The 9285-nt window shown below is 47.5% G+C and overlaps 1 non-coding gene across 1 annotated transcript; it reads right to left on the reverse strand.

Annotated features, from left to right (window-relative positions):
• Positions 1 to 4921: 4921 nt before the first annotated feature.
• Positions 4922 to 5028, reverse strand: LOC142455703 (U6 spliceosomal RNA). The gene has a single exon (XR_012785851.1). It is a non-coding gene; the product is annotated as a U6 spliceosomal RNA (small nuclear RNA).
• Positions 5029 to 9285: the final 4257 nt, after the last annotated feature.

The following is a 9285-nucleotide window of genomic DNA, read 5'->3' on the forward strand; positions in this document are numbered from 1 at the left end:
GAGTGAGTCAGGTGTATGGGGACAAGAGAGGTATGCTGGTTTTTGCTAAAAACTGGTGCACTGAGATGGCTGCTTGAGCAGGTGCATTATTGTGGTGGCCAAATCAGTCACCCATCTGTCATAAATCAGACCTTTTTTTTTTTGTCTCACACTGTTACACAATCTTCTCAGAACCTTGAAATCGAAATCCTGATTAAGAGTCTGACCTGGTGGAATGAACTCCAAATGCACTATGAGTTGACATTTTCTTCCATTCAGAAAGTTGCCGGATGTCCAAATTGAGCTTTGTCATCAATGGACATTTCCTTTTTATTGAAATGAAAAAAACCACTTGTACATTGAGTTTTTCCCATAGTGTTGTCCTTAAAAGCTATATTCAACATCATAACAATTTCTGTGGCATTTTTCCTGAGCAGGAAACAAAATTTCACAGCCCCACACTGTTCTCTTAAACAGAGCGAAACTGCTTTTACAAAAATATTCACTGTGACCAGAGAGAACCTTCCCAGGAGACGCCACTGAGTGCACTACCTCAGCAACTTGCTCGGTGCTTGCCTAGCAGGGAAAATGTGTGCTGAGAGCTCCGCTCAGCCCAGTGCAGTTCTGGGGTTTTGGGGTACTCCTTTTAGTTCTACTCTGACACATGGGGTTGCCAGGAGTCAGAACTGACTCAAATCAACTGGTTTTCAGTCCCCTTCAACAATATCTCCAAACTTACGTTCATTTTTCATGATCTCTTTCTCACTCCAGAGCACTCAACCCAGTGATTGGGTCATTGGGTTATTTTTGTTTTGTTATTCTAGTTTGTTCTCTAGAAAAATCTCCAACTTGATATTTATGAAGGAAAATGTATTACAGGGAATCTATATTATTTTTTATCTGCGCTTTGAAAGTAAAAAAGGGTGCCTTTGATAACAGTATCAACAGAGACAATGGGTATAAACTAGGGCTATTCCTGACAAACTGAGACATATAACCACCCTATTAAGACATCAACAGTTCTCGAAACACAGTCCCTGGACCCTTAGGGATTCTTTGAACCTTTTCTAGGTCAGTAAAGTCAAAACTATTATCATAATCACACTAAAGTGATATTTACCTTTTTAACTCTCATTTATTCATCCATACATAGTAGACTTTTCTAGAAACCACATGACACGTGATAATGCCATTGCTCTGATAGCTAACGGAATAGATCTATTTGTGTTCTTGAGTTTTCTAGACTTTTGTAAGCTGATTGGTTGAGGGCACAAGTTTGCAAACTTATTTGGCCTACCACCCCCTTTCCAGAGAAAGAAAAAAGTTACTCGGCATCTCTTCACAACTAAAAAACTTGCATTATATCCAGGATAAAGTGTAGGTATCAGCCCCACCCCCATCAATCCAGCGCCCCAAGAGGAGACAATATCATCCATTTGGGGAGACACTGGGCTAGGGTATTAACATGTGTTTTCAAAGATTAACTCTGTTCTTTTCCTCAAGGCTTCTGTTAAATTCTCATAAGTTAGGTGCTACAATCCCTTAGACTTTGATTTCTCAATAAATCAATATTTTGAAATCCCAACCATTCATCCTTATGCCTACTTGTAAATATAAGAAAGTATATTTTGTTGCCTTAAGCAATGTTTTTTAAATTCACCTCTTTTAGTTTCTGAAAAACAGTAGTAGCCCTGGTGGTGTAGTGGGTTACATGTCGGGCAGCTGACCACAGGCAAGGAATTCAAATCACGAGCTGCTCCACAAGACAAAGACGAGGCTTCATGCTGCTGTAAAGCTGTGCAGTCTCAGGAACCTATGCGTGCAGTTCTAGGGCCTGTGCATTGGAATCCACTCAATGACAGTGACTTTAGTGAGGGTTTGTATGTGTGAGTGTGTGGGGGTTACAATTGGGGGGTGGGAATAGCCTACTGCCACACACACACACACACACACACACACACACACACACACACACACTGCTCTTTTTCACTTGCTCCCTACCATTGTCAATTCCAACTCATAGCAACTCGAGGTGAATACTCAAATTCTGTCTTCTCAATATCAGCACTTCAAGATGATCAAAAAATATTTGGGTGGAGAATGCAGCTAGGCTAATGAATACTTTTGATTCAGGGGATTTAGTTTCAAGTTCCCACACCAAGAGCCCGAGCTAGCTCTGGTCAGCTGAGCTAGGCCACACGTTGCCCTGAGCACTACTTGAATACAGCCATGCCTACTTGACTCTACTCTCCCAAAGACAATTGGTATAACGATCCCCACACTGTGGCCTACATGAAGGGAGGGAACTGCTGGCATTTTCTGAGATACCTGCATTTCAGCTATCCGTGCCACGTTTCTTCTTAGGTAAAGGAAGTTGGCCGCAAGAGAATGTTGATTCCAAAACCAGTACGAGGAGGTAAGGATTGAAAGGGAGCATATTTGCTCTAGTTTATATTCTTTCCCTGGATGTTTCTTTCTCCCTTAATCTTTTTCAGCATTCATCTAACATTGTCAGCCTTCCATCTTGTTGGGAAGTTGGGGTGTTGGTGGGAACTGGGATTGGCTTAACTCTCCCTAGGCCAAGGGCTAGCAAAGAATTTGTCACATTCTTAGAGAGTGGCCAGCTCAATCCACTGAGGCCCTCAGACTGTAAGTGTCCTGCCTACGAGGATCCTGTCATCTACAATAGTGGATGGAATTTGGACTCACGTGGCAAAATGACTTGTAATAATGTGCTTCAGGAGAGCATTCAGAATTCTGTCTGATTTTGGTTTAAATTTTATAGTCTTTCCTGGGACCAGCAACTGCCATCCCGTTGGCAATGCATTTGGTTGGTGATAAAGAGTCAGAATGACCCCTAAAGCGTGAAGTGAAACCAGTCAGTTCTCTGTTGATGCTGGTGGGTAAGCATGAGACCACTAATCACAAAGTCAGTGGTTCAAAACCACCAGCGAGATGAGGCTTTCTGCTCCTGTTAAGACTAAGTCGCAGACCACAAAGGATTGGTGTGAGGCAGAAACAACCCAATGGCAGTGGGTCATAAGAGGCATTTGAGAATTGTCATTTGGAAGCCTGGAATATCCTTCTAGAATCCAAAACTTCCTACCATGGGGTTGATTCCAACTCATAGTGACTCTAGACTCTACAGGATAGACTAGCACTGCCCCTGTAAATTTCCCAGGCTGTAACTCTTTACATGAGCGGGAAGCCTCATCTTTCTCCCAGGGAGCAATTGGTGGTTTTGAACTGCTGATCTTGCTGTTGAGCAGCCCAACACAGACCCTACTCTGCCACCAGGGCTTCTGGGATATCCTTAGGACCACCTTTCAGATTATTACCATTTTCCTAGTCAACTCCATATTCTGTTCTGGTTAATCCCCTGCCAGCCCTCCATTGCCTAGGTGCATGGGGCCCCATTTACTGCTCAGCATGTTCACTGGGCCTCCTCTGTCCCCCAGGCCTGGATGCTTGTCCAGTGGGCGGGTCCTGCTGCTGCCACTGTGGACTCTGCACACAGCCACACTGGCTGGCTCCACCTCCCCTAAGTAAACGTCAAGTTCTAGTGTGGACTCTTGCCAAGGCCATCGTCATAGGGTCAACCTGACAGACAACACCACCCCACCCCACCCCGAGACTCTGGCCCCAACCACCACCACCAGAATCAGGTGAAGGGCTATCTCACAGGGTATGGGATCTGGCTTCCCCAAAGCTACTCAGAGCTAGTTAGCCTGGGGTGTGGGGTTGAGGAATGTCCATGTGTGATCATACGATCGTGTGTCCTTGATAGACAAAAACTTTAATGAGGCCGTGTTATTGGGAATTAAGCCATGCCCTAGGAGAGCTGGTACCACTAGTTAACCCCAGCCAGGGGTTCAAAACCAATGGCCACTGAGCGAGAAAGATGAGGCTGGCAGCTCCTCTGAAGATATTCACAACCTCCTCCTGCCCGGGGTCACAATGAGTCAGTATCAACCCGAGGCAGTGACTGAGAAGCTGTTCCCATCGACAGACTCATTTCTTACTGGGCCAGAAGAATTAAGTTAGAAACAGTAAATCACTAAAGGAAAGCCAACTAGACAACATATCGAGGGCTGAAATTCCGTCACCACACACCAACTACTTTAGGAGGAAAAAATAGGATCAGATTTTGTGTACCAACTAAATGTTTAAAATCTTTGTTCCTACATAGTTTTTGTGCCGAAAACTGTGTCAGCTAGGCATGTTACACATGAAATGCAATGAATCCAAAGGTTGCAGGTTGATCAACTACAGATAATGGCAGATTTGGTGAAGAAACTGATAGCTGGAAATGGGTTAAATGAAATTAAAATTAGAAGGAAATTCTCTAAATGATGCCATCAAGACTCCAAACCTAAGTGGAGTGGTGGCAAAGTTCGGATCCAGGCCCCCTTCCCCCCCACCCCCTCACAGAGCAGGTCAGGCTGGTGATTGGTTCTTCATAGTTGCCAGGTACCATCGAGCCATTTCCGACGGCGACCCTGTGTGAACAGAACGGAAGACTACTTGCTCTTGGGCCACCCTCACAGGAGCTCGCTTGGAACCTTGGCTTGCAGCCACGTGTCAACCCCTGTCTTGGAGGGTCTAGTCTTTGAAGCTAACCCTCTACTTGCCTGTACCGAGCATAACGTCCTTCTCCAGAGTCTGGCTCCTTCTAATAACATGTTCCAGGATTTCTGGTGATGCAGTGGTTAAAAGCTCAGCTGCGAACCCCAGAGTCAGCCATTAGAACCCCGCAGCCACCCCATGAAAGAAAGACTTGGCAGTCTGCTTCCATAAAGACGCCAGCCATGGAAACCCTATGGAACAGCCCTCCCCCGTCCTATAGGGCCACTGTGAGTTAGCAACTGGTTTGCCTTTGGGTTTGATAGCACGTTCAAAACAAGGGGTGCAAAGTCTAATGATCCTCACTTCTTTTTTTTTTTTTTTTGGGGAACGCTTCACGAATTTGCGTGTCATCCTCGCGCAGGGGCCATGCTAATCTTCTCTGTATCGTTCCAATTTTAGTATATGTGCTGCCGAAGCGAGCACGATCCTCACTTCTAAGGAATGTTCTGGTTGTACTTCTTCCGAGACAGGCCTGCTTGTTCTTCTGGAAGTCCGTGGCATAGTCAGTAATCTTTACCACCACTGTCATTCAACTTCTTCTTTGGGCTTTCTTTTCTATTACTTTTTATAGACACCCAACTCAAGCTCTCTGCTGGGTCGTGGAGCATTCAGGTGGTACCTGAGCTTCTGAGCTCTCTCATGCCACACGGCTCTTCCCACAGCGCCGAATGCAGAACACGAAAATGGGTTGGTCCAAGTGGTAACCCACGGATTCCAAGCCTTAGCACCTTTTTAAATGAGCGAGTGACACAATGCCAGGCAAGATGTAACCTCCGCAAATGAATTAATTAGACTTTGAAAAAGAGCAAGCAGGCTTGCCATGGTGTTTTATTACACAGTTTTCTAAGTGGTAATTGAAAAAGAAGCACTTGATTTTAAATTCCTTCCCGGAGGTGTTAATTGTGGTGGAGCGGGACTGTAGGGATGGAGAACCCTGGGCCAGATGTAATCATTCCCTGGCTCGGGACTCAGTGAGCATAGAGTCCTCCCGACTCACTTTGGGGAACCAACAAGGAGGGAGTTGGACACAAAGTAGCAGAATTTCAGAGCACTATCATTTCCTGCAACAGAGAGATAGAAACCCCGTGCTTATGCTGACCCAGAGTATTCCAGGTCAGAAGGTTTAGATGAATCAAATGTAAGGAAAACGTTGACCTTGAACTTGGAATTGCCTCTGTGCAGCCCACTGCTTTCTTTCCATTTCTCCCCCTTTCTGCCTTTCCTTCCATTGAAAACAGACAAAGCAAAAAACAAAAAAAAACTCACACTCATCTTTACCAACTCAGTGACATTCAAAATCATTAGTATCTGCTGTGGTTATGGCTCAGTGCTGTCAGCTCCAAACGGGCCCATAGAGACCCTCCATACAACAGGCGACATCCCCACCATGTTTGCTGAACAGTTAGTATGTGTCAGGCACGAAGGAGATCTTTTGTGTGCATAAACAAATAGCAACCAGCAATAGCAAAAATCAAGGTTGCCTCAAAGGCGATTCTAACTCGGGGTCACCCTATGGCTTTCTGAATAAACGGTTCTCTGCAACGTCTTCAGAAGCTATAATCTCATGGGAGAAGAGCACCGACTTTCTCCCACAACGGCAATGCTACTGGTGGATTCGAACCACCAACCTTTCCATTAGTAGCCAAGAGCAAACTGTTTGGACCACCCAGGACCATTCTATCCTCATCGAGGGTGCTGTAAGGGGAATAGAGGCACCTGTCAAGAGTATGGAGAGACCCACGGCCCCAGTGGGGCACGAAAGAAGAGGGGACAGTGTCTCTGACAAACAGCGGATGCGGGAAGTAAGGTGGGGAGCCACTGTTCTGCGCAGTGGCGGGGGACAGTCAGAATGGAAACCTATTATGAAATCAGCTAATCCCATGTCTTCTCCAGTGATGCAGTCCCCCGGACAGCCGGGATTTCAACAGTCTGATCAGTCAGCAGATGGGTTCATCACAGCTGCCCTATGTGGCCTTACGCAACTTATGTAACCTCTCGGTCTCCGTCATCTTATGCAACTCAGCTACAAAGCCGACCCAGGCGTGGTGTCTCTGTGTCCTTGTCTGTAAAACGGAGGTGATACAAACATCAGCCAGGTGTCTCATGAGGATCAGAGCTGCTCCTCTTTGTGAAACACTCATGATGGGGTCCATTATATATTTATAGAATCCTCCGGTCACTTGGAAACATATCATTTGTGGATATATTACGTGTTTCAGGGGGACTGGTATACTTGGAGAGCCTCATAGAGTCGATGAGGAGGGGGACACTGCATGGGCATAGCACAGAACTAAACCAGACCCGGCAGACAGGCAGGCACCCCCACACTGCTCAAACCCCGCTCCCCACCGGGGAAGAAGACAAGGGAAAGGAGAGGGAAGGAGTCTGAATCCACTGAGGAAGGTAATCTGAAAGTGAATGCATATATATTTTAAAGTAATCAGCTAAGGTTTTCCATAAACAGAAGTGGGGCTGAAAAGCTCAGTTCAGACCCGTGACAGAGAAGAGGGTGCTGTGTGGTATAACTGCGCTTGTGAGTGTGAAATTCAAGCCCACGGTCCCTTCAGATCCAGGAGAGCACTCCAGGACCTGCTCAGTGAGTCCCTGCTCTCTTCTGCATCCTGTTTCTCATGTACTTTGGCCTGCTGTCAGGAGAGACCAGTGCCTGGAGGGGGACATCGTGCTTGGTACAGTGGCAGGCTGGCGAAGAAGAGGAAGGCTGTCCATGAGATGGGTTGGCACTGTGGCTGCACCCACGGGCTCAAACCGAAGAACCATTGGGAGGATGGCACAGGACCAGGCAGTGCTGCGTTCCATTGAACACAGGCTCGCTGTAAGTCCCAGCCGCCTCAATGACACCGCACGCCATGTCCTCAGAGGCTCCAACTGGTCCCCAGTTGTCATGCCTCTCACCCTCGATGCTCCCTGACTACCCTACCATACCAATCACAAAATGAACGTAGCATCCCCTTCACCCACCCGAGGCTAGTCACTGCCCACATGACGGTGGCAATGATCTTGAAGCTCAGTTGCCTCGCATGAATACCACGGGTGTCCAAGTTGGGCCAAACCCAGTTGTGGAGGGGGAACTTGAATCAGGTGGCCTTTCCCAGAGTTTTGCCTGCCTTGTTGGGTTCTTGTGACACACGAGGAAGAAATGCATATTACACTAATGTGCACGTCAGGAACAGAGTAGGTGCTGGGGAAAACAGTTGTAATGTGGAATTCGATTCTCTATTCTCTAGTATGAAGCACATGTACGCATGCGTATTGATAAGGGTGCCTCTATGCAAATGAAACGCATATTTATACACAATTTAGGAAGACTCAGTGGGGAAGGGGGGGGCGGTGCGGGGGACAGCTTGAAGCTATTCCCTAATGAAACGGATGTGCTGAGCATTAAAACCACCTGGAAAGGTCTGAAAAACCCCATTGTCAAGGTTTCCCTCCGTAACAATTAAAGGAAATTTTTCTGGGGCGAGAACCCAGGCAGCAGTAATATTGGGGCGAGAACTCCCAGGCGATTGCCACGTGCAGACAAGGGAAGGAAGTAGTGCTGTGACCCTTGCTTCTCCAAGTGTGGGCTCTGGACCAGCAGCGTCAGCATCCCCCAGGAGCTGCTCCGCAGAAATGCAACACCTCCACATCGAGTTGGTCCAGATCTACAGAATCAGAATCTGCCTTTGAAACAGCGCCTCACCTCTCAGCCTCTTGGCAGAGATCAAATGGGTTTGCCTGTAGACAGCCCTGCTGGGGAATTATCGACCTAGGAACCAAGAGCTGTGCTTTCTCAGGCTGTGGGATCCTGAGCAATCGCTGAGCCTCAGTTTCTTCACTGGCCAAATAAGGATCCTGAACTAATCTCAGGAGAGACCTCCAGTAAGCCCAAGTAAAGGCCTGTGGCCTCTCAGCCCAGCAGGTCCCTGATGAGCCTGGTCCCTCCCCCAACTCACTCCCCAGCTGGGATCCCCAGGGTGTTCTGCTGGGTAGTCCAACCCGGGAGCGGCTGGCTCTGGCAAGAGCTAAAAATTAATTCCCTCCAAATCAATAATTTGCAATTAAACACAGAAGACACTAAAGCCAAGGGGAACGGGCTTCTGGAAAGAGGACAGCTGAGCATGTCAAGCCTTTGAATCTGAGAGGGGGCAGAGCCCAGCCCTTTCCAAGCAAACAAATGAACATTCGGCTCCATTGTTCGTGGGGAAGCAAGCACCCGGGCTTAAGTGGTACTTGAGGGGTAAAAGGGAAAAAAAAAAAATCAAGAGCTTATATCAGCAGGACTCAATGCCAAGAGCTAATTTACTTTCTGCAGCTCTCTCGGCTTCTCCACTTCCCGTGGCTCTGTGCCCCACTCTGCCATGCTGGGGACCTCTGAAGGCTTTAGAACAGGGCTTCACAGTTTGCTGGCTGCAGGCAGCACCCAGCTCATGAAAGAATTGGAAGTCTGCCTGGGTCCCCTCCCCATCCTGAGCAGCAAGTGTCAGACCAGCCTGGGTGAGCGCCAGGCGGGCAGTGCCAATGGGGAGTGCAGACGGGCTATAAGCAGGCAGCTCGATGAAGCCAGGACTGAAGGATGGTTGACGCTCCACAGTGAGAGCTGCAATCTGGGGCTCAGAGCCATCCGTGGGTCTCTAGAGATGTGTGGGGATATGCTGAAAGTCCTGGAACAGAACTGAATTG

Source organism: Tenrec ecaudatus, chromosome 8, assembly GCF_050624435.1.
Source record: "Tenrec ecaudatus isolate mTenEca1 chromosome 8, mTenEca1.hap1, whole genome shotgun sequence".
Lineage (NCBI taxonomy): Eukaryota > Metazoa > Chordata > Mammalia > Afrosoricida > Tenrecidae > Tenrec > Tenrec ecaudatus.